Source organism: Lampris incognitus, chromosome 19 (genome assembly GCF_029633865.1).
Source record: "Lampris incognitus isolate fLamInc1 chromosome 19, fLamInc1.hap2, whole genome shotgun sequence".
In the NCBI taxonomy this organism is placed as follows: Eukaryota; Metazoa; Chordata; class Actinopteri; order Lampriformes; family Lampridae; genus Lampris; species Lampris incognitus.
In genome coordinates this window covers 5,773,799-5,799,706 of record NC_079229.1, presented here as the reverse complement: position 1 = coordinate 5,799,706, position 25,908 = coordinate 5,773,799, and the positions used below count along the sequence as shown (strand labels likewise).

General features: G+C 50.7%; 1 protein-coding gene across 6 annotated transcripts in view; it reads left to right on the top strand.

Moving 5' to 3' along the window:
• Positions 1-15,576: 15,576 nt before the first annotated feature.
• sulf1 (sulfatase 1) overlaps positions 15,577-25,908 on the top strand; it is a 49,093-nt gene continuing 38,761 nt past the window's right edge. For all 6 annotated transcript variants that reach the window (XM_056299023.1, XM_056299022.1, XM_056299025.1 and 3 more), the window contains exon 1: positions 15,577-15,907. The gene's annotated coding sequence lies outside the window, so the exon portion shown is untranslated. The remainder of the gene's footprint in view (positions 15,908-25,908) is intronic.

The window sequence follows — 25,908 nt, the reverse complement described above, 5'->3', positions numbered from 1 at the left end:
GACCACGGCCCTGCCCGGAGCTGCGCCCGAAACACTGAGGGCGGTCTGACAGGATGCGGAAGCGGGGCGGGCTAAGCTAACTGCTAGCTCATGCAGACCGGCAGTTCCAATAACACAGAGGGCGCTATGGCGGCAGCATCGCCTAGAGTTGACTGTGTTTTTGGTGTCGTCAAGTGGAGTGTGGGGAGGTGTGTCGGGGGTGTCTGGCTGGGAGAGCTGGTGTTGGATCGGCTGGGGGGAGCCTGGTCTGCTGCGTCCGGTGGGCCCAGAGACCACGGCCCTGCCCGGAGCTACGCCCGAAACACTGAGGGCGGTCTGACAGGATGCGGAAGCGGGGCAGGCTAAGCTAACTGCTAGCTCATGCAGACCGGCAGTTCCGACAGTCATCTTGTGAAAAAAAAAAGTAACACTTTAGTATGGGGAACATAAAAAAACTTAATTACTAGTGAATCAGTAATGATCAAGATGTCACTTTAGTATGGGGAACATATTCTAAGTAACAAAAAGTTAATTTACAGTAATTTAACACTATGAACACTTGTAGTTTTGTGTTTTGTTATGTAAGAACAGACCATATTCATTAAGTGTTAGTAAGGGAGAATAACTGTTCTTGTGGTACTACCACCTTATAAAGGCCACACTAAGCAAAGCATATTGAGATGGTACTACTAATAAGCAATAATTCTGAGGTTATAAAGGGAAAACTCATAGTTAATGGCTTACTGGTTGTATAATAAGGCCATGCAGAATAAGGCATTAATGAGTACGTAATAATGACCAATGAAGAGCCAATATGTTGCTAATTTGCATGCTAATAAGCACCTAATTAATGGTGACTACGTTCCCCATACTAAAGTGTTACCAAAAAAAAATGTTTTGTTTTTTGGGATATGTTGGATATGTGTTTTTTTTTTTTTTTTGTAGTTTGGATATATGTGTTCTTGTAGTTTGGATATATGTGTTCTTGTAGTTTGGCTATGTGTTTTTGTCTTTGGGTTGCACTGCTGTGGGCTGGGGGAAAAGATTGTTTTTGTTTCATCTCACAGACGCAAGTGCATGAAATGAAACGACAAATAAACGTCCCTGATTCCCGATTATGACCGACACAATTCCAACGAGGCCATCACCGAAAAGCTTAGAAATGGCTCACGGAAAGTTGAGTCACTTCATCTGGACGCCAACGTCCCGTGGTTTTCCGTACCTGGATTACTGAGCATGCATCAAGACGTCAGACATATCTGTAGAACGGTGCCAAACGCTTGTCTGCAGGTGTGATTCCCCGTGAAATCTGACAAAAATGATTAATGGCACACAATTAGAGATGTATGACCTCATCGCTGTATATCTTGTAAACACCTGTTTTCCGCTAAACACTGCTGCATCTCTCTCTCTCTCTCTCTCTCTCTCTCTCTCTTCCCTCCAGTACAAACACACACTACCGGAGGGCGAATGTGGATCTCTGCCGCAGGAGGCCGTGCTTATGCCAAATGAAGCTGTTCTTCCAAAAACAAACCGAACGCTTCCGTCCACCGCGTCACGCAAAGTCGGTGACTCGTTGTTGCAGCTTTAACGACCTGATGTGTTGATTTTTTCTGTCTTTCGTTATACATGACTCTGTCCTCGAGCCGACCCTCAAGTGGGTCGTTCCCCCAAAAAGGATGTAAATGGCCGCGCTATGGAGGGACAGATTTTCCGTTCCTGTATAACCAAGTATACGCAGTCCAGGTAATACATTTATCGGACATTAGGAGGACATTACATGGTTTATTGGGCACAAGAAGCTGGATATGTACCGTACAGTAGAAATCAGCCCCCCCCCCCCACCCACCCTCCCCTGTCCCTCTTTCTCCCGCTGGGCATCAGCTCAGTAATGAAAGTCTTCGGCCGCTCCGTCACGGATGTACGGTGGATCATATGGCCATCTGGGCAGGGGCAGGGACAGGAAATGAACAACAAGGAAACGAGAGACACTTTTAAAAACGTGAAAGTGGGGAAAGGCCGCGCTCCCCTCTTCACGATTTCAGCCCTGGGATGCGCCTTCCTTCTTCCCACCCTCCCTTCCTTCTCTCTCTCTCCATCCTTCCTCCCGTCTGCTCTCCCCCCCCCCCCCCAGCACAGGTCCCCCCCCTGCTGAGATCAGCGCTCCTCTAGTTTGACGGGTAATTTGCGTTGCAGTAGTTTTATACCAGAACCCAGAAGAACACCAGAGTGTGCCGGCGTTGCCCCCGGTGTTCAGACGAGTACACGGCAGCCTTATCGGACGCAATTGTGGGAGTTCAGCAGACTCACTGACGGGGGGGGGGAGGAAAAAGGGGAGTTCGTTTCGTCGCCTCTGGGGAAAAGGGGGAGAAAGGCCAAATGGCGGCGAGAGTCTGCCTCAGGTCTCCATAACTTCCTTCCCTTCTACCACTTTCCACTTTGTCTGAGACTCGCGTTTGAGACCACAGGCCCCACGGGACGGCTTGAACCCACTTTGCGCGTGTCCGCGTTGTGTTGCGCCGTCCCACTGTTGCCCCGACAGAGACACACCCCGAAGCGGGAAACGCCGGAGACGGGCGGTACCCGGGGGGTTCGCCAGGCCTCGGGAGCGTTCGAGCCCCATTTGGGCTGACATTTTCAAAACGCGGTGCCCGTTTTCTCGTCTCCCGCCCGCCCCCGTCGGAGTCCCATGCAAGCGGAGGGAAGATAAGCCCTCGCTATGAGGATACTCCGAATTCCTCTGCAGCCCCCGCACCCCCCTCACCCCCAGCCCTCCGTCCGTGGCAGTGGTTATATCTCTGTAACGCAGTGGTCTCCCTCTCTCTGTTTGTCTTACGTACTTATTCTGTCTCGTTCTGTCAACGCCCCTCCTCTCAGATGTGCAGCGCTTACATCCAACGTGAGCCCCTAGATATGAATGGCTTGGTCGGTTATTAGGAGAGTGAGAGAGCGACTGACTGACGTACTTTTTTTCTTCTTTCCTGTTGGTCAAACTGACTCCAAGGCATTACGGTGTTGTTGACAGATGCGGGTAAATCACATCGTTTTCTTTTCTATCTGTTTATCAGGAAAGAGAGAGGACAGGTCTCCAGTCATTAAACCATTAAGCTTCCACTTAACTTATAAGCTCACACACACACACACACACACACACACACACTTACTCCTCTGCCCCAGTCATCCCTCTTCCCCTTGTCAGCGGTGCCTTTAGCCGGAGGGGCCCGGTTACCAGAACAGATCACAAAGAGGAGGAGGGGGGTCCTCATCTTACTCTCATGCATATGCAAGCGAGTGCACGCACACGTGCACACGCACAGCTGAAAGGCAGCTTGGCTGGCCGTCAGCGGATCTCCATCAAAGACTGGTCGGTGGACAACAGAGCTGCTCGCCAGCCAAGCAGGACAGTTACAAAGTGGAGCGGAGGGGGAGGGGAGGAGGGGAGGCCCCGCCATGTTTGCTAAGATCTAAAGCCTCTTTTCCTAAAGCTTTGTTTGTATTTTATTCACTGCACCAGCTGAAAGGTACACAGAAAAGCCTTTTCTTACCCTCCTTCTGTCCGCACTCCTTTCACTTTTCACTCCCTCGGACTCGCTTGCTTTCTGACAGTCGATTCAATTCCTGTGTCCCAAAGGAAATGATGTGCTTAATTGGATTATTGGTAGTTTTCTTCAAATGGGTGCTCACCCACCCACACACAGAACGCCCAGACACAGAGTTCCCCCCCCCCCTGTGGGATGGATGGCCAATGGCTGCAGCCTTACAGTCTACTGGTATGGGCAGTGCAGTGGAGGGGGGGTGTATTTGAGTGTCATTTCCCCTGCCGTTTAAAATCATGTATAATTCAGAGCCCCTCTATGATCCTTCACGGGATTACGGTGTGTTTAGCACTCTCAGGAAAGGTAACAATGCCGTCTAAAAAGGCACGCTGTTTACTCTTGGTCCTCCTTTGTCTGTCTGTCTGTCTGTGTCTGACTTACAAAGATGCACACATGCACAAAAAAAAGAAAGAAAGACATGGTCAGAAATGTAATTTCAGAAAACGGAGCCCTAATGTGAGGCATGAAAGCGGGACTAGCTGTCAGAGATCTCGGCTGGCCATCGCCTTCGCCGTGCCACTTGGCCCGGGTTAACACAGACACAGTGATGGCCAAACACACGCAGGCATCACTGGAATTTGCACCTGCTGGAGACGTGGCTCCTCTGATCTTCCTCCATCCCTCAGAGATGGCCTCCTCTGGTCCCGTCTGGGGCAATTTGCATTCCTCAGTAAGCCGAAGGAGGGCCGGGGAAAGAGGTGGCGAGTGTTTGGAGGCAGTGCAGCGGGGTAAATAACCGTTTGGTTTGCAATAAAGGTCCAACGAGGTGGATTGGGTGTTGAAGAGGTGGGGGGCGGTGTTGGTCGAGGGCGGATGAGGGGGGTCTGGTAAGTGTGAATGAGAGAGAGAGAGGAGAGGAGCAGGGCAGGGGTTGGTAATGATGAGAGGGGCCCTAAAACACGGGAGGGTGGATGAGGCTTGAAAGCAGCTGGATGAGGGGTAGGGGGTAGGGGGGCGCTTTGAAAAGAAGGGGGGGGGCCCGCTCCTGTACCTACTTTCATACAAATGACCTCTTACTCTGTGTGGCCCTTTCGGTGGGCCGGCATCATAAACGTTCCAGTGCTGGTGCAGTTGTTGTTTAGTGGTGAGCCCTGCATGTTACTGATTTTCTCCCAGGGAGAGGAAGCCAATCCTGGGCAGAGATTAAAAGTCTTCTCTCCCCCACCCGCGTGCGAATCACAAATCACACAGGACCGCAGTGCTCCCTCTGCCCAGGAACCCCAACAAACACCCAGTTAAAAAGCCACAGGCGCAGCTCTTGGTTTTCATCTCGCTGGGCACCGAGAGCCGAGTTTGTATTTTAATTAAACTAGCGTGTGTGCCAGGGATGCCATGTCAGCACTGCGGTACGTGTACCGCACACTTTCCCCCAGCCCAGCCGGTTTGGTTCTGGAGTGATCTGCCGTCCATGTAAGTGCCTCGGGATCAGGTGTTGTATCTGTTGAACGTCTGTTTGTGGCTGGTGGAAACTGCGGCCGTACACGCATGCACAGTGTCATCGGCCATCGATTATTTTTCCTCTCGTGACGTTACCGACGAGGCTCTTACGCTGTCAGCATACACTGTCAGCTGGAACGGCAGCAAATCAAATGGAAATTTTGATGATTTTCAGCCTTATTTCCATACAAATTGTAGCAGTGGCATCTCTATAACATGTGTTGTACTTGCCAGTGTTGTCTGTATCGCCGTGGCCCCGCTATAGCAAACTGGCCTTCTGTTGACTTTTGCGGATGGCGAAAGTACCCAGAACTTCAGAGTTCTGATTGGCTGAGATGTTTGTTTTTATCTGCCGTTGAGAAACTCTAATACAATGAATGCTGGTACATACAGTGGCGGCACGGTGGCCCGGTGGTTAGCGCTGTTGCCTCACAGCAAGGTCCTGGGTTTGAACCCCCGGGGTTGTCCGACCTTGGGGGTCGTCCTCTGTGCGGAGTTTGCATGTTCTCCCCGTGTCTGCGGTGGGTTTTCTCCGGGTGCTCCGGTTTCCCCCGCCATCAAAAAATGTTAGGGTTAATACTCCTGTCTGTGCCCCTGAGCAAGGCGTGGCAAAACGAACTGGAGTGGGTCCCCGGGTGCTGCACGGTGGCTGCCCGCTGCTCCTAGCTACACAGCTAGGATGGGTTAAATGCAGAGGAAGAATTTCCCCACGGGGATCAATAAACTACTTATAAATAAATAAATAAATAGATAGATAGATAGATAGATAGATAGATAGACAAGGTAGGGTATCAATTTCTTTGTCATAATGAATTGCCCCGAAATGGCCATAGCTTTATAAGAATAGATAGACCACCAACACTTCATGCTTGTGCCGATTGTTAGCAATAAAATCTCCCTTTAAATTAATGTCGTCTCCTACAAATTAACATTTACTGTAAACTCAATCCTAATCTCTGATGCTCTGTTCTGAGCCCCCCCCCAAAAATTGCCCTTATCGTGGCCCCAGGGCAGTTAAGGCCTCTTGGAAGTATAATTGAATGGCCTATCTGCCCCACACAAATCCTCATTCTCCCTCTCAACAGCCTGCTGGCGGCATGCTTTATAGGATTATATTCAAGCGGGCATTTAGGATGTTGTAGCACAGATAGGCCTTCCTTTCTACTTGTCGCTGCCTTTCACCTTCTCGCCTGAGAGGATTAAGTCCGGCTTCCGGAGAGGGAGCGCCGCTCGGCGAGGATGAGACCTCCGAAAGCTCTTCAGAGGCAGGGAAGGAGTCGGATGCTGGCGTCACGGCAACAATTCCCGCTTTCTCTCAATGACTTTTGGGGTCAAGACTTTTCAGAAGATGACAAAGAGCTGCCCTTTTTTTTTTTTAAAGGGGATATATATGTAAACAAATACTTTTGTTGCAGATTGCCGGGCTGCCCAGGAGACAAAGTGGAGTCGGTGTAGGGAAGGAAATGGTTACTGGTTGAATGCATTATTGTTCGGTGGTGTGGAGACTGACTGTTTATTTGGAGCGCCAGAAGAACGTTGCTCCAAGGTCAATGATATGATGCTTCCTATATCATCTTTGTTCAGTCTCTGGTAAATGTTCCCTTTTGGAAACAAAATGTTTCTTGGAAAAAAAAGGAAGGGGGGGAGGGTTGGTTCGTATCAGGGCCAGTTTCAACTTATTATTTAATTTACTTACATATTAGAATCAATATGATACCATTTTGACAAGGCCCTGTGATGGCCCGGCGGCTTGTCCAGGGTGCCTCCCCGCCTGCTGCCCGATGACTGCTGGGATAGGCTCCAGCATCCCCGCAACCCAGAGAGCAGCGGTTTGGATCATGGATGGATGGATGATAGTAATACAGCATTTTCTTAGATTTTCATAAGAAAAGGTTTTGTTGAATTTCACTGAATTTTGAAGCAAAGTCAACTTTTTTCGAGTCAGTGAAAAGCAAATTCAGCCCTGGATGTCACGGCGTTATCGTCTCGAACTTAGGCCACATTTAGCCCTTGGTTAAAGAGAATAGCTTTATATTTGTATTACCTTCCCAACCAAACAGGTGCCATTTGCACACAGCGTGGCCCCACCATTTCCCCCAACACAAAGTTCCCAGAAGTCTAAAACGACAGAATGAAGCGACCCATCCCTCCGGCTCCTTCAGCACTTTTGTTCCGCCCAGACACACACAGCTTCCCCTAATGACAGTTCCTCTCTGCTGTCCACACTGCCCACTTTTGAATGGGTTACATGCAGTGGCGCCCCCAAGGGGTGGCCACGGCCACCTTGATACTATCGCTGGCCCCCCCAGAACATGCTTCTGATTATGCATAATATGTTTCTATCTGATATCTTACATCAGGTGCTGTTCATTTAAATCAATAATGTATATTTTTCTTAACTCTCATATTGAGAGTTTTCCACTAGGCTATACAATATACTAACAACAGCAGCATAGAATTCCCCAAATTCAGTCATGGCTTTTGGTTTTGGTGTGCCACCCCAAGATTTTCAGTGGCCCCATTTGGCCCCCCCGATGAAACATTTCTGGGGGCGCCACTGGTTACATGATGAAGCGTGTGTTTGTGTGTTCCAGAGCGGTCAAAGGTCATGGGTGAGGCGCTATATGCTGGCTAAGCCCTGCGGGGGACTAATGCCCGAGCAGCCGAGTCGGTCGGTTGCATGTTGAGTTGACCACCCCTCCTCACAAACACCGCATCATGTCGGAGACTCCGAGGCCGCTGCCGCTTTATTTGTCTCCATCCGCAGAACTTTCAGCGTCATCTGGAGTCAGGAACACGCTTATCTGTCATTTCATCCCATGCACCTTGTAGAGCTCGGGGTGAACTTGCGTACGTGAAATGAAACGACATATCGTCTCCGCCAATCCGCAGCGGTGCAAGACAAAAACAAGAACACGTTTCCAAACTAAGAAGAAGAAGAAAAAGAAGAGGAAGAAGAAGAAGAAACCCCGCTGCCCAGGAGAACGACCGCCAGCCAGGAGGGCCGTCGGAACTGCCGGTCCGCATGGGCTAGCAGTTAGCTTAGCCTGCTCCGCTTCCGCTTCCGGTCCTCGGTGTTTCCTCCCCGGGCGCAGCTGCAGGCTCAGGTAGGTAGGACGGTGTAACTTGTGACGTGCCGTTGCTCCTTTTCTCCTTTTCTCAGTTTTTGTTTAAAGTGGAAAGAGGCAACTTTCCTACCCGCTCCCCCCTCCCCCCCTCCCTCGCGTCTCCACGCGTCTTTACTGTTTGCGCCGCTGTCGCAAAGACAACCAGCTCGCGCTCCGTTTCTTAGCAGCCTGGCTCCTGTCCAAAGCCAGAAACGACCGGAAGGACCCCCACTTTCAACTATTGAACCCCGATCTCGGCGCTGTGATGAAGGCAGAGTAAACATCCGGTAGGATTACTAAGTAGGCAGGCTGTGTTATTCGCTGACCCAGTAGAAAGAATACCAACTATATTTGGCACTGTAAACTACTAATAATACGCGTTAGCCCCTAGCTTACGGGTCTGCTGACCCTTTAGCCGAGCGGTTAGTGCTGTCGCCTTGTGGTGCAGTACACCCCGTATCGAATCCCGCACCGGGCAACAAAGTAACCGGTTACCATTGGTGGCGGCGGTGGGATCCGGAAGTGTGCAGATCCTCAGAAGTCTCTGCGGAGCGCGGGAATAACCAAGCGCGAGGGCGCGCTTCCGGGAGAGGGTGACGACTGTAAACTACTAATACGACACGTTAGCCCCCTAGCTAACAGGTCTGACCCTTTAGCCGAGCGGTTAGCGACGTCACCTTGTGGTGCGGTACACGCCGAATCGAATCCCGCACCGGGCAAGGAAATAACCGGTTTGTAGCGCCGCATTATGTAATAATGTAATAAATTTTCACATCATTATGTAATAACGCCACGTTTTTTTTCAAATCAAGACATAAATGTTGGTGGTTTATTACATAGTGCACCAAATTATTACATTTTCTTCATAAAAAAGTGTAACATCCGCATTTTGTAATAACCGGTGCAATACGTAACAACTTATTACAAAATGCGGATGTTACACTTTTTTATGAAGAAAATTTAATAATTTGGTGCATTATGTAATAAACCACCAACATTTATGTCTTGATTTGAAAAAAAAACGTGGCGTTATTACATAATGATGTGAAAATTTATTACATTATTACATAATGCGGCGTTATTACATAATGCGGCGCTACACGGTTACAGTGCCACCTGAAGTCCCGGAGCTCTCTCCTTCGAGTGAAAGCCCGTCTGAGGTTCGCTCTTGTTTTATCTGGTCTTCTATCACTCTTCCTCTTCGCCTACTTTGCCTCCTCCGTCAACCGGGTTCTTCTTCGTTTGCCGTGTAGTTTCCACAGTTACTTAAGTTGTTCCACCGCCCGCCACCGCCTAGCCCGCTGCTGGGTGGTTGACGCACTTCCTGTGCCGTAAATCAATTTGCTGGGAGAAATCGTACCCGGTGGCAGACGCCGATGGTGTCATTACTCTATAGCCATTACACTGAGCAACCAATATTTACCTCATAATGATAAGTTAAAGCAACAACAGAACAAAAGTTGTGTACTGCCACTTTAAATTGGTTTTGATGGCGTTTCTCTCTGACTCTTGGCTCCTTCAGCCACTAACAAACAACTTAAAAAGTACCTGACTCCTTTAAACATTTACAAGGGTACCTCAAGGGGAATGCAGATGGGGTTTTGTGTTCAGTGGTACAGTGGTTAGCTTGGTTGCCTCACAGCAAGAAGGTCCTGGGTTCGAGCCCCGGGGTAGTCCAACCTTGGGGGTCATCCGGGGTCGTCCTCTGTGTGGAGTTTGCATGTTCTCCCCATGTCTGCGTGGGTTTCCTCTGGATACTCTGGTTTTCTCCCACAGTCCAAAGACATGTAGGTCAGGTGAATCGGCCATACTAAATTGTCCCTAAGTGTGTGTGTGTGTGTGTGTGTGTGTGTGTGTGTGTGTGTGTGTGTGTGTGTGTGTGTGGACCCTGTGATGGAGTGTCAGCCTATCCGGGGTGTCTCCCCGCCTGCCACCCAATGACTGCTGGGATCGGCTCCAGCATCCTCGCGACCCTGAGTAAGGATAAGCAGTTTGGATAATGAATGAATGAATATAGTACTACTCCACCCCATATTGTCATTAGAAGAGTTTTGTTTTTGTTTCGTTTTTTTGTGTATTTTCTGCTCATTATAAGTGTAATTCAAGGAAGGACTCCTCAGAGCCCTTTGCAAGTTAGGGGAACCTGGGGCAAACGTGTAAGTGGAATTCGCCTTACCAGAACCAACGGGCTTGGCCTTGGGGTTGTGGTCGTTACATCACTATCACTTTCCCTGCAGGCAGAACGTCTTTCATCTCCCCGCCATGTCCCAGGGAGCGTGATCTGTATCTCTGCATGGGTTTTCCATCTCTCCAAGCTCTCTCATCTCCATGGCTTGCAGCAGTAGTTCCCGGCCCTCACCGAGTATTTATTGAACCTCAAGGCTACATTTCAGACCATTTCCGCTGTTCTGTGACATGCTAGATCAGCCGACGGATAGGACTCATTCCATTCGCTCTATTCTTGGCCTGAGTTGTGTCACTCAGTAGATATCAGCGTTGCCTCTGGGAGGTCTGTTGGATTTCTAAATAACTGTGTATTATTGTTGAATGCTTTCTTTAGTCAGCACTTATAAACCTTCTCATCACTGAAGCGACACAATGATGAAACGGTTATAGAAGGAGGAAGGGAAGGTGTGGGTTCCTGGATGGGGTTGAAGGCAACGCTGGATGTTGGGCCAGCTATTGCTGCAACGTAGACACCGTTGGAAGTTTTAATCAAGGACGGTGTCAGTTAATTCTTTGCTAGGTTCTTCTGGCAGCCAGCAAGGACCAGGGGTTCATAATGTTCTCTGATATTTGTTATTTGGAAATCTGGATACTATTTGTTTTTTTTGTTTTGTTTTTTTTCTCACACCAACAGTCATGCAACCCGGGACACATTCCCCCTGAACTAGATGTGTGGAAGACAGCTCATCATTTGCACCTGTATAATATTACCGATGGTACAGCATGTTGTCATTTCACATTTTGCACGGAAATATATACAGCATTTTTTCAGAACAACACTGAGCAACAGAAGGATTTAGTCAACACTAGTTTGGAGAATCTGGTGGAACAAAACATCTGTGATTTCCAGACAATGACAGGGTCACTTCTGGAAGCAATTTGCGTTCAATGCAGCGTACCCACTGTTGTGCTTTTATGGAGAGGCAAGGAGATAAATATACATATTCCTCCTCTTGTAATGACATTTTGATAACCCTTTGACAGTCTTAGTTAAAATGACTTGAGATTAGATTAGATGTGCATTGAAACGGAGCAGAACCTTGAACTGTAAGTGGAAGTGAAATTTGCCCCCCCTCCTCCTCCTCCTCCCCCTCCCCCCCGCCCCTTTCACAGATCCAGCAACTTGATGGCCATGTAAACATCTGCTAGCTTTCTTCTTCTCAGCAGTGTAACATCACCAGTTTCTGGCTGAAGGCCAACGATGGATGTCATTAACAACAGTCCTCTAAAATCCTATCATCATTTCCCCGACACTTGGTCTCAGTTGGCCTTAGATGAGTCCGTTATGTGTTCGTGTATTCCACGTGCTTGGCGTGCCACCTGCTCACCTCTACCTCGCTCCAGTGGGTTTTCCACACCAGATTTCACACAAAACTTTTATTTATTTTTTTTATCATATTCAAGACTGGCAACTATTTCAGTTGAAAAAGTGCTCTGATATACAAGCACCACACTGATTGGTCAAATAGCCCCTTTTTTTTGGGCTATTGTGATAGATGCAGTGCATGCAAGTGCTGTTAAACCACATGCGTGTGTAGTGCAAGGGCACATGCATGCCACAGCAGGTGGGTGGCGTGTGTTGCGTGTTCAGCTGTTATTGAGCCACCCGGGAAACGGCAGGAATTCCATACGGTAGCCCCCACCCACCCCCCCTATCCCTCCCTCCCTCCCTCCTCGCTCCTCTACATTCTACTCCCTCCCCCATATTCGGCCCTTATACCTGCTTTACTATCTTGTCATCTCCCTCTCCTCCTCCTCTTCCACTCCTGCTGTGCTTCGCTCCTCCTCAACTCTCAGCTGTGCCTGTTTGGCATGCGCTCGGGATGCCACTGGTTCAACCCTCGGAAGTCCGAGGGGTCCTGGGAGTCAATCGCAGAGGAGCGGGGAGTGGATAAATATAGGTCCAAACAGGATCCTCTGCTCTCCTCACTCACAGATATTTGATAACACCTGGGCTTAGCTGCAGAATATGGACACAACCCCCCCCCCTCCCCAACAATGTGGTTCTGCTCCCAGAGTTGGTGGTTAGCCAGGGTATTACCTGCCCTCTGTTACGTCCCCACTCGAGGAGCTTTCTGACAGCTGACACTTACATTGCTTTGATCCTCGCCAAGCATCCGATGCTTGGGGCCACCCGTGCTCCTAGCGCAGACCGGGGGTTAGCGTGGTGGTAGCTTTTGTGGTTAGCGTTCCCAACTGGCCAATGTCACCTCTGAGATCCGCTGCAGCGTACGCCACTACCCCCTTACCCCCACCTCCCTCAACAGCAGCAGCATTCCATAGCTCCAGCTTCAGCTCTCTCTTCCCCCTGACCCAGAGGCGGGATCACAACTATGACACCCCTGTGTATCTCATTCAGCCGCAGAGAATGGGGCTAGTGAACCGAGTAACCCCCTCCCCTCCCGCCCCCTCCCCTCCAACACTGGCTCCCGTCTGCACCTGGGACCCCCACTGATGGATAGAGAGCTGGTAGAGGAAGGCGGGGGTGGTAGTTTTCAGTGTATGGGAATGCTTTGACTGGGGAGAAGGTGCAGGGGAGGTTGTTGTTTTTTTTTTTGCCCGTTACATCGGATGGTACCGAAGGACACCGGCGATGTCAGGTGAACTGTGTGCGAGAAGCCCAACGTGGTAAAAAAATGGGTTGTGTGTGTGTGTAGCGTGGCGGGAGCTAGAGAGAAAGAGGGCTAGAAGGAGAGGGGGTGGGGTGTTACCGCCGGACCGCTGACCCCCTGTGGGTCATTCAGTCATTCATAGGATAAGGTCATTTTATAGACCTCCCTCTTCCCTCGCTTTTGTGGTTGTTGTGTCGCCCAGCGGAAGTGAAAATGGAAATCGGTAGATAAGGGTCGCCCTGTGTGGGGGGGTTGACCAGTAACCGCCATCTCCGAAACCTTTCAAAGACCCTCCATGGGCTCGCCACTTGATAAGACCGCAGACCCTCTCGTCACAGAAACCTGGAGCTTGATAACCTGTTCTGTCTGCGGGGGTTCGTGGTGTTTACCGATGTGCTCAGCTCTTGAAAATAACAAACCGCTCTCCCCTACCAGGGCGGCCATCTTTAATCCAGTAAAAAGCATAGGGATTTGGTCGCCCCCGTCCTGCCTGAAGGCCCTTTGGAAACCTCTCGGCCGTGAGAATGGGGGCTGGGGGTCGGAGGTGTGGACCGGGGGTGTGTGTAGCCGTGCAGGAGGGGCTGGGGACAGTCTTTGTGAATTTAGTTAATCTAATTTGAGCTCTTTCCCCTGAAGGCCCTCTCTCTCTCTCTCTCTCTCTCCCCCTCTCCCTCCCTCTCTCTCTCTCTCTCTCCCCCTCTCTCTCTCTCTCTCTCTCTCTCTCTCCCCCTCTCCCTCTCTCTCTCTCTCTCTGCCTGGCCCCTGCCCCTGTACCAGACCTCAACCCAAGCAAGGGAAAGTTTCACGTGTCCCTGGTGAAAATAGGCTTTGTTGTGTTTAATCCAATATCCTTGTCCATAAACCTGGGGTGAATATAACCGGGAGTCAGAGATGAAAAGGTGGAAGTATCCCTTTACTGTGTGTGTGTGTGTGTGTGTGTGTGTGTGTGTGTGTGTGTGTGTGTGTGGAAAGTTGATACACATTGTGGAGATCTGAAGGATACTGTGAAGTAAACTCACTTGGAAACTTAACAGGAATTTGGTTGCATCCTAGATAAACGTTCATCCTGCTCGACGGCCCAGTCCTGATTGAGACTGAAGAGGATAAAAGCGAGTTTGAGATGGAAGTCGTCATGACTGTACCGTTAAATAAGAGCCGATCTTTAACGGAAGGTAAACAACACGTTGACACCAAATACCAAAGGATGACTTGAGACGGGGGTGGGGGGGTGGGGGTCTCCATCTCCAGGTGTTAATGCTGCTTACAGGATGCAAAATAGGCCACTTAGAGGCCTTTGTTTGGTGTTTCGCACCTCTGATGAACTCACTGTCATGTTGTCGGAGATCAGAACTGTATTGGCTCATTAGCTGTCACCTTTGATGTCGCACCAGGATATCGTCAAGGTCCCATAATCCATTTTTAATAGCTCACTGGGTAGGACAGTGGGCCAGCTAAGTGATCAGCGGGACAGCCTTTGTCACCTTGTGCTTCCTGTGTTTAACTTGAATGATTGGGGTTTTTAATTTGCGCTGAGAGAGCGTTTGTTTTGCATCAGCGGGCCTCCCAAGCAAGACAATTACCCCAAACGTAGTTGATCGTAGAGGAAATGCACCTTTAATGGCGCTGATGTTTGAGGAGCCCTCTGTGACGGTCACTCCTACATTTTGATTTGTTTGTTCGTTTGTTTTTTTTAAAGATCGGTTCGTATCTGCACGACCTGCGTCAGCTAACCAGAGCTAAATCATCATCATCAGCTTTATCACTCTGCTGCTATCTGGCGGTACACTCATATCCTCTTCCTATCTCTCTTCCTTTTCTTTTTTTTGGTTTTTTCTTCCTCGTCTTAGCTGTGCAATCTCGGAGTCTTCTCCTCTGCCTTCCTTTTCTTTTTTTTTTTAACTGGAGTCAGTAGATGGATGAAGGCCAGGAATGCAGCCAGGGGACTGCAAGGATTTATCACGCTAAGGTGTGAGCGCTGCTGCCTGTGCTCATGCCCCTGCAGATGTAACAGTTTAGTGCCAGCAGCACTCCCACTGCTGGGGCCAATGCGGAGTTTTATTACTTTATTGGGTTGATTCTAGTGCCGACAAGACCCGGTCGCCGCCGTGGCGGGGGGAAAGGGGCAGCGGAGCGAAGAAGGGGGTCCGGGGCAGAGGAGGAAAAGCGCTGACCGCCCGCACGTGCGTGTTTGCACATGCATGTGTTTCGTTAAGAGAGGCGTTAAGTAACATTACCGGTCAATTGGAGTCGTTGATCTTCCACTTTCACAATCTCTCGCTCTCTCTCTCCCTGTGCTTCCCACCCTGCCTCTCAAACCTCGCTCTCCCTTTCCCCGTCTCTCGCTCTCTCTATTGCTCGCTCTCTTTCTCCTCCCATTCCCTCTCGTTCCCCCCCCCCTCTCCCTCACCCTTCCTCTCCCTCTCCCTCTCTGGCTCTCAGGTTACGGAGGCTGGGGGTTTTCTTGCATCTCGAGTATTTGTGAGACAGCGTGTGTGTGTGTGTGTGGGTCTCCCTGCACTGGGCTGTCCTTGTCCCTGCCTCCTGGCAGCGCGGAGCCACCCAGCAGCTGGGCTGTGATTGGGCAGGGGGTGTGGGGTTCTTGACACAGCGCGGGGCTGACTGCTCCGGGACGTGTTTCAACAGATGGTGGAGGTTAGAGAGTGTCATCACATCGGAGAGAGGATTAGAGGAGAGAGGTTGTCTCACAGGAGCTGTGTGGTCCTCCTCTCTGCTCTTCAACCCTAAATCCCAAACGCCGAGACACCAACCCCCGCGGTCTACTACGAGCGGAGGAAGAACCGGGAGAAGAGACGGCCAGAAGAAAACTCGAGAGAGGGAGACAGAAAGAGAGAGAGAGAGAGAGAGAGAGAGAGAGAGAGAGAGAGAGAGAGAGAGAGGAATCCTCGCCTTCCCACTCACTCAGCCAGCTCTCTGCTCTACTGCCCTCCAGGTACCTGCAACTTTTGCTATCTGTTTTTCCTCTATTTTACCCCCCTTTTTTCCCCCGCATTCCTCACCTCATCCCCATCCTCCTGTCATGTTTGCAAGTAGTAGTTTGTCAGTGCAGCAGTCCATGTTTGCCGCTTTGTGTCTGAGGGCTTTTAGCGGGGGTCTTGCGTGAGAGGGGGGGTCCGTAGTGGCGGTGTCGGGTCCGTGTTGCCCGTACGCCGCACAGCAGACCTCTCTGTCTGCAAGCCTTCATAGTTTTCCTCCTGAATGACAGGACTTCCCTCTGTCGCGAATTCCTGCCTCTCCAGGGATTAGAAGGCAGTGCATTCCATTAATGTCAGTTTCCCTTCCCGTGAGCGAAACCCCTTTTTTGGTTTGGTTTTATTAATTTTTTTTTTACCGAGTGCAGGACCTACGGAAGTGTAACTGCCGGTGGATCAGGAAAGAGAAGCTTGCTGTTACTCGGAGAAGTTATTTGCATGAGTGACAGTCGGCCAGGACCTCCGTTCCAACCTAAACAAGTAACGAGATCTCGTATGCATTAGGGGGGAGAAAGCTCGGGTTTGAGTTGGACCCGTATCAATCATATTCTCGTTTCGCCTGGGGGGGGAAAAAAAAAAGACATTTGCTCACCTCGGTCAAGTTTCTAATTTGTTTTATTTATTTATTTATTTATTTAACCAGCGTCTAAATTAGGATTACTCCACTAGTTAGGTCCGTTCTGTGAACTCAGTGTAGCATTTAACGCTCCCTCACTTCAGCCCCGGTTTAGGCTTTTCATAAATCTAATCCGGAGTGCACTTTTGGCAGACGGTGTCAGTGCGGGCGAAATGGATGGGCTGTTGAAGAGCGCTTTCCGGACGGACTGTCATAGCCGAAGAAGGGAGCGGGAGAGACGCGGGGGGGAACGTACGCCTCACTTCAGCTATTTAACTCAAGTCGAGTGAGACGGGAAACTTGCCAGTGGAGAGGGAATATGATGTATAGTATTTATACCTAGCTGCGGGCACTGTGTGTGTGTGTGTGTGTGTGTGTGTGTGTGTGTGTGTGTGTGTGTGTGTATGAGAGAGAGAGAGGTGTTTGCGATTGGAGATTGCGCAGCTGTGAAAGTGTGTGTGAACCGGCGGCGGGGCTGAGAAGAGAGGCGGTTGTATCGGTGAAAGCTGCAGTTGTGTGACGACTATGTGTTTACCTTGGTAAATCAGCCGTGGCTACGCTTCCTGCATGTTACCCAAAAGCGTTTAACGCCACCACCTGTGGCTTGTGCCGACCGCGTCTCCGTCGCCGTGTTGAGCACGGCGTCGCCAAAAGTGGCCGATAAGAGAACAGAGTAGTGTAGTGTTGGTGACGGGGGAGTGAAAATTGGTGACTCTGTCATTCGTTGATCCGGTAACTCAGCATTGTTGCCAGAGGTTCATCAGAGAAGGTTGAATCGGTTCATATGGATACAATGTTTCGGATGAACTGATTCAACCTTCCTGGATGTTGCTACCTGGCTTATTGAGCATGCACCGAGACAGGCTGTCAGAGGTGTTTCCTGACGGGTTTCGCGGGTCTCTGCCTCCCGTGTTGAACTCATGCATCACCCAGACAGACAGACACACACACACACACACACACACAGCAGTGCATCCAGAAGAGCGGTTTGAGTATATTTTCACTGCTGTTGCAATACAGTCAGGATGTGCTGCAGCCAAAGCTGCAGCTGAGTCACCGAGTTTGGCCCCGAGTATGACTCCATTTAAAAAGTTCCATTGTTTTGGCGATCCATGTGAGTGACTTATCATTGTTCTTGTGCGTGTGTGTATATATGGGGCTCTGCGTGTGTGTGTGTGTGTGTAACCACCACTCCATGAGAACTAGAGGAAACACTTTAGTCAGACCTCGTTTTCCCAGAAGGTAAGTTTGCACAGCACTTGCACCCAGCGCAAGAGGCGTACGTGTCGCGGGATGACTAAGATCTCCAGGCATGACTGGCCCCGAAGTGTGTTCTGGGACGGGCAGGATGCAGAGAGGTGGAGGGCTACGTCACAGCTAGACCCCTGAACGGGATCCTCATCCCTTCGACGGCGCTGTCTCGCGGCAGCTCTCCGATCCACCCTCCGTCCCGCACCCGCACCCGCGTCTAACCTAGCGGTGTTTAGGTTCAATTTCTAATTTCCCCAATCCGGCTCACTGAAAAGCAGCTTTGGAACAGTTTTAAGGGGTACTTGTGACTGCCAGCTGGGATGAGAGGGGAGATCCTTTAAACAATTTAGCCTTACTGTGCTACAAACAAGAGCATGAGCAGCTGGTGCAAGTAATGAGGTTCCGGGGGCAGAGGCGTGCCAAGACAAACGTTGTTCCAGTAGCTGCCCTACCATCATCTGAATCTACTGATTATTCTGTGTGTGTGTGTGTGTGTGTGTGTGTGTGTGTGTGTGTGTGTGTGTGTGTGAAAAACACACTCAGACATGGCGAGTGAAAGCATAAGGGTGGAAGAAAAGTTGCAGACTGTGTTTTTGCGATATTAAGAGTTATTCATCCGCACGGAAAAGTGTGCGTGCGTGCGTGTGTGTGTGTGTGCGTGTGTGCGTCTGCTTGCCTGGGTGTGTTTCGGTGCGCTCGCGCATGCATGCCTGTGTGTTTGCGTGTGCGAGTTTGTTTAATATATCCCGGTGTGAGTGCCAGCCGCAGTGAATCAGCTCCCCGACATGTTTGCGTGACTTCATAACGGTTGACTGATGAACAAGGGCGAAGGCATTTATCACAATAGACAGACTAAATAATTACCGCAGGAAACGCATAAAACACAAAGAATCCGTGTCTGCCCGACGCCAGCGCCCTGATTTCGGGGATCTATAACCGAGCAGAACGCTGCATTAAGTTGATTTAGGAGGCCGTCCTATGCGTGAGCTGCTTAGAGGCGGGGTCGTGCAGCAGACCTGGGCACATATGTTAAGTGTTTTACCTTTCTGTCCCTCTCGCTTACGAACCCCAAATCAAAACCACGTCGGGGGGGGATTTTGGACGCGGCACGGCCTCCTTGTTTCTCACAAAATGCGAGGAGGGATTCGCTGTGTGTAGAAGGCCGGTGTAATATGTGAACGGGTGTGATATTTTTCGCGCCGAGCTGTCACGCGCCGTCGGCCCGTACCTTTCACCGGGTCCTCTCAGGCGTCGCCTCGAAACCTCCCGCGAGAGGCGGCGGTGCGCGTAACGGCTTCCACGCCGCTCCGTTGGTTCAAGTGCCGCGGCGGGCCTTTCAAACGACTTTATCGATTTCCCCGAGAACACGAAGGGGAGCGGAGGCCTGTGAAAGGAAAAGGACAGCCAGGGGAGGTGGCGTTGGAAAGACGGAAAAAGAGGCCAGACTTTCTTTTTTCTTTTTTTTGTCCCCCCCCCTGCACAATTTGCATACAGGCCTGTTAAAGACATGATTTAGCCTATTTTTCCTCTTTGCATCTGGTGAAAGAATAGTGGAGCATAGGTTTTTTTTGTCATCTGTCAACAGAAGACAGAAAAGTGCCAAGAAGCATTGCGCGAACAGGGGATCGCCGGTTCAAATCCCCGTGTTGCCTCCGGCTTGGTCGGGCGTCCCTGCAGACACAATCGGCCGTGTCTGCAGGTGGGAAGCCGGATGTGGGTATGTGTCCCGGTCGCCGCACTAGCGCCTCCTCTGGTCAGTCAGGGCGCCTGTTCAGGGGGGAGGGCTAACTGAGGGGAATAGCGTGACCCTCCCACACGCTACGTCCCCCTGGTGAAACTCCTCACTGTCGGGTGAAAAGAAACGGCTGGTGACTCATCAGAAGAGTCATGTGGTAGTCTGCAGCCCTCCCCGGATCGGCAGGGGGGGTGGAGCGGCGACCGGGACGGCTCGGAGAGCGGGGTGATTGACCGGGTCCAACTGGGGAGAAAAAAAGGGGGGGGGGTAGAATGCCCGTCTGCCAGTGTAATATATGAACGGGTGTAGTATTTTTGCGCCTATTACATCAAACTGTCATGCCCGTACCTTTCACCGGGTCCTCTCAGGCGTCACCTCGAACCTGCCGTGAGGGACGACGGTGCGTGTAACGGCTTCCATCGCTCTCTGTTGGTTCAAGTGCAACGGCGAGCCTTTCAAATGACTTTATCAATTTCCTTGAGAACATCAAGAGCGTGAAGGCCTGTGAAAGGAAAAGGACAGCCAGGGGAGAGATGACGTTGGAAAGACGGAAAAAGAGGCCAAACTTTTTTTGTTTGTTTTTTTTTCCGCACAATTTGCATACAGGCCTGGCACGGCCCGTTAAAGACAGGATTTAGCCCTTTTTCTCTCTTTGCATCTGGTAAAAGAATAGTGGAGCATAGGTTTTTTGGGTGTTTTCCTCATCTGCCCAGCAAAGACAGAAAAGCCCCAGTAAGTGCAAACCGACGCCTTTTATGATTCGTCTTTGGGGCGTCTGGGTCGCATGGCGGTCTATTCCGTTGCCTACCAACACTGGGATCGCCAGTTCGAATCCCCATGTTACCTCTGGCTTGGTTAGGTGTCTGTGTCTGCAGGTGGGAAGCCAGATGTGGGTATGTGTCCTGATCGCTGCACTAGCGCCTCCTCTGGTCAGTCGGGACACCTGTTCGGGGGGAGGGGGAACTGGGGGGGGGGGATAGCGTGATCCTCCCACACGCTACGTCCCCCTGGTGAAACTCCTCACTGTCAGGTGAAAAGAAGTGGCTGGCGACTCCACGTGTATGGGAGGAGGCGTGTGGTAGTCTGCAGCCCTCCCCGGATTGGCAGAGGGGGTGGAGCAGCGACCGGGCCGGCTCGGAAGAGTGGGGTAATTGGCCGGGTGCAACTGGGGAGAAAAAGAGGGACCCCCCCCCAAAAAAAAGGAAAAGTGCCAATAAGTGCAAAGTCTGGCACCTTTAAGATTGGTCTTTGAGCCAACAGTGATGATAGTGCGCCTTTGTGCATGGTGGAGAGACAGGATGAGTGTGACTGTGTTAAGCAGAAGTTTCCTAAACCACCCTCTCCTCAGGCACTTGTTTATATCTCCAGCTTAATGATGGTGTTCCTCTCACCAGCGTGATTGCACACTAGCGCTGGGGACAATTGCACGGTCCTATCATCACAAATGACCAGTATTCGAACACTGAGCTCACGGCATGCTTTATTTATGTGGTATCCACGGAAGCTATCTTTAGACGAGTCAGCCACTTTCTCGGTCGCCTTGTTGTCCTTACAGCTCCAGCATCGCACCGGAATAAAATGTGCATCCGAAAACAAGCTGACACAAAGCCCTTGAAAGAGAAGCCAACCTTGGCTTTTAACGGCATTGCTCCTGAGAATTGTGTAGGACATATCTGGGCCCACGCTGGGTGTGTATACACTTGCGCCCACATGCACAAGATTAAACTGCGGTGCTCTATTTTGAGGAAGCAGGGAGCTCACATTAGCAAACCCCCCCCCCCCCCCGAGTGATGTTTCAGTCTCTCTGTTTGGCGGCGGGCAAAAAAACATATCTCGCTGATCACTCACAGAAACATCTCATCCTTGAGCTTCTGGCCCAGCACGGCGATCCTGCACAGAAAGGAGCAAAACCGAGCCAGGGTACAGTTCTGCTTTACTTGTGCTGTGTCAGCTTTTTGCTTCTTTTTTTTTTGTGTCTTTTTCCCCTGCTCCTTTCTTCATTTCTGCAGCCCCTGCCACAACAACCAGTTGAGAAGGACCAAGTGAGCCAAGCAACAAGTAGTGACCCCCTCAACTGACTGGCTGTTTTAGCCCCGGAGTGAATTGAGTGAGAAAACAAGGGGCTGCTGGGCGTGGGTGAAAGTAGACAACATGTAAGTACGAGAGAGAGGGAGAAAGAAAGAAACGGGACAGAGAGAAAGAGAGGATTTTATGTCTTTTGTGCGGTCCAGGGCAGCTTTTGTCAAATGTTGGCTGCACGTGGATGCAGCATGGGCTTAAGAGGGAAAAAGAAAGAAACTTGGTCGAGAGAGTGAGAGAGAGATAGAAAGAGAGAGAGAGAGAGAGAGAGAGAGAGAGTGAGGTCGGGGGGGTGCAGAACAGAGGACAGAAATGAGGTGGAGGAGCGGAGGAGCCCAGATGAGAAGAACAAGAGAAAGGAGGGAAGACAAATAGAGAGAGGGGAGGCGTGAACATGCGATCAAGGGGGGAAGCAAAGGAGTCAAGAGTGTTTGCAGGAGTTCAGTGTCTCTAGTGACAGTGTTGGGATCAGAGAAGGCACTGGATCTTACAAACACTTTCTTCCTCTTCTCCCTCCGAAGACGTGCACATACACACACACACGTGCACACATTTGAAGCACACGCACACGTACACAATCTTCTCATAGCACGAGGACGCACACGCGAAACATGGTGAAATGTGTGTACACGCGCACACACGCACACACACTCTACCAGCTTTCCCCATCTGCCTCCACCCCCCGGAGGGCTTCACTGTCCCTGCTTTGTCATCTCGCTTGTCCAATAATCCGCTCCCTGGAGAGAAGCAATCTGTTTTAGATTTGAAAGAGAAAGGGCCCTGCCTGTATCACGTACAATTAAGCAGCCGTCAGAATGCATCGGTGCAAGGTTGGAGGGAGAAGTGCTGCCCCTGGGGGGTGTGGGGGGGGGGGCTGCTCTCTTTCATCTGCCGCCCTTCTAGAATGGAGATAATGGGGAGGGAGGGATGGAGGGATGGGAAGGGATGGAGTGGTGGTGGTGGCGGTGGCGGTGGGATGGGGTGGTGGTGTTCCTCAGCCCTCCACCCTGCTCCACAGCTCCGCTAATGGAAGCCAGCGTGCGTTTCTTTCAGCTCCTCTGCTCCCTTTCTTCCCCTTTTTTTTACCCTGGAGCGAGCAAACACACTCAGCCTCTGCTCACATTCCCCTTCAGTGCCTGCCTTTGCATGCACGCGTGCATGCATGCATGCACGCATGCACATCCCTACACACAGTTGCACGTTAAGGTGCATATGTGCTTACGTGTTTGTTGGGACGGCCATGCTGTACTGGACTGGTAGTCTCTGGTCCTGTTTGCCTCTGACCGAAAGAGCCGTGTGGGCGCAGCTTGGCTGTAACTCTAAGTAGCAGTTTGCATTTCCTGCCGTGGTCTGGCGGCCGTGACAGGCTTTATCTCTTCCAGTCACCCTGAAATACCCGCAGTTGAACTTGATGGCTCTGTGTTCAGTGGTGTCTTTTAAATACGTGGAGGTGATGTATTGACCGCAGCCCTCCAGCTGCGGCTGCAACGTGTTGAAATGTCCAAATTCGGGGAGTCCGGGTGTGTAGTGTTCTGTTCCGTTGCCTACCAACACGGGGCTCGCCAGTTCGAATCCCCGTGTCGGGTGTCCCTTACAGACACAATTGGCCGTGTCTGCGGGTGGGAGGCCGGATGTCAGTATGTGTCCTGATCGCTGCACTAGCGCCTCCTCTAATCGGTCGGGGTGCCTGTTCAAGGGGGAGGGGGAACTGGGGGGAATAGCGTGATCCTCCCACACACTACGTCCCCCTGGCGAAACTCTTCACTGTCAGGTGAAAAGAAGCGGCTGGTGACTCCACCTGTATTGGAGGAGGCACAGGGTAGTCTGCAGCCCTCCCCAGATCGGCAGGAGGGGTGGAGTAGTGACCAGGAGGGTAATTGGACAAGTACAATTGGGGAGAAAAAGAGGAGGAACCCCCCCCCCCCCAAAAAAAAGTATATATCTATGGTGGCACAGTGGTTAGCACGGTCTCCTCACAGCAAGAAGGTCCTGGGTTCGAGCCCCGGGGTAGTCCAACCCTGGTGGGTCATCCCGGGTCGTCCTCTGTGTGGAGTTTGCATATTCTCCCCCGTGTCTGCGCGGGTTTCCTCCGAGGGCTCCGGTTTCCTCCCACAGTCCAAAGACATGTAAATCAGGTGAATTGGCCGTACTAAATTAAATTGTCCCTCCATATGAATGGGTGTGTGTGTGTCGGCCCTGTGATGGCCCGGCGGCCTGTCCAGGGTGTCTCCCCGCCTGCCGCCCAATGACTGCTGGGATAGGCTCCAGCATCCCCGAGAGCAGGATGAGCGGTTCAGAGGATGGATGGATGGATTTCATGAGTATTTCATCCACACCCACTCAAGCTGTGAGTTTTTCCAGTAGGCTGTTTTTTTTTGTTTTTTGCTTGTTTTTTTTACACATTGCAAAGTGCGCAGAGGACTTTCCTGGACTTTTTGCCAGGAAAGATGAAGTTAATTGAATTACAAATGATGCTACTGCACGCTTTGGAAAGCCACACACATCGAGCCAAAGGCAATGGAAAGGAGAGCCCCCCCCCCCCCCCCCGTGTACAAATTACAGGTTATGCGTCTGTCTATGTGGGGTATGCGTGTCTGACTGATTCTGAATCTGTGCGTGAGAGAGAGGGAGAGAGAGCCTGAGAATGAAAGGGAATCTTCCAGAATGCATGCACATACTTATAGCCACGCACGGTGGGGAGCCGGTGACGGCTCCAGCGCAGGTGTGATGCGGCGAACACTTTTTATGAGCGGTATCATGTGCTGGTGTGTCAAAGTCACGGAAAAGTTTTGTTTATGGCATCCAGGGGTCACAAAGGCCGGTTCTCATGGTCTATGTTTGTCTACGGTTTCTGGAGAATATGCCTGCACATGCTCCACATTTCGGCGGTATTGCGTTTCACGTGCTGGCAGCGGCGGCGCAGTTGCCGAGGCTTTGCTGGGGCGGCTGCGTTCTCACACCCTCTGCTGCCGAGCAGCCCCGCGTCCGCAAAGCCCGCGGACATCTTTTCCTCCGCTCCTCGGGTCGTCGCAGATGCCTGCAGTTATCTAGGATCGGCCTTTTCTCGTCGGTCGTCTCGCGGTTTGTTCGTTTTTGTGTTCGTTTTCGGGGAAAACTTTTTTTTTCTTTTTTCAAAGGAGATATTCCCGCACATCCGGTCATCTGGGATGCAGGTGCATTGGAAAGTGTCATTCCGGTCTTGAAAAAGGGAGATGGCTGCACACTGCTGTTGACCGGCATCACAATATAATGATTATAGTGACGTTTCGGTCCCTCTAGACCTTTGTCAGGTGTGTTTTTAAAAGGGCCCCGCGACCCTGAGAGCAGGAGAGTTTGGATGATGGATGGATGGATTTTTAAAATGTTGGTATGATCGTTGAATTGTGATGCTGATCCAGTGCACAGTGTGCAGGATCTTCCTATCTCAAGACTGATGCAAAGCTCATTTCTCTCTCTCTCTCTCTCTTTTTTTTTTATTCACTCTGTGTATTAATGTGGATCCACGACAAAAGAATTCTACCCTGCAAAAAAAAAAAAATCAAAACACTTGGCAAAATACCTCGGCAGGAACAGGTGTCGCCATTACACTGGAACTGCATTATGCCCTAAACCACAATTTCACACTGACCCTCATTTTAGTGTCAAGTCAGATTTTATTTGCATAGCCCTAAATCACAATGCACACCCCGAGGGCCTCTGCAGTGTCATTACATTCTGTGCAATGTGCAACACACACCCCTATCCTTTAGCCCCTCATTTCAGAGGAGGGGAAAAACTCCACAGGGGGAAAAAAAAAATGATAGAAACTAGAAACTTCAGGTGGGGCGTCAGAGGATGGATCCTCTTCCAAGACAGATAGACGTGCAATAGGTGCCAAGTGGACAGGGTAGACAGGCAGTAGAGGCATGAAATAACTACATCGGTTAGAAACTGTTTACAATTATTACATATCTTATGGTGAAGTAGGCAAAATTTTAATGAGTACATAAGACACAGTAAACAACACCATATATATAGAGAGAGAGAGAGAGCGAGAGAGTGGAGCATCCTCCATCGATGCCGCCACCGAGCGAGTGCGGCTCCATGCATCAACGGCAGTTTAGTACCACAGGGTCCTGCAGAGCAGACAGTGTTTATTTGTGGTTTAGTAAGCGTGTATACAACCTCAAACAAACATAAACTGTTCAGTTCTTCTATTCAATCTAATTGTGTGAGGACACGCCTGCCGGCCTCCTCCCTCCCCCCTCCTCTCACACACACACACACACAGAGGACAAAAC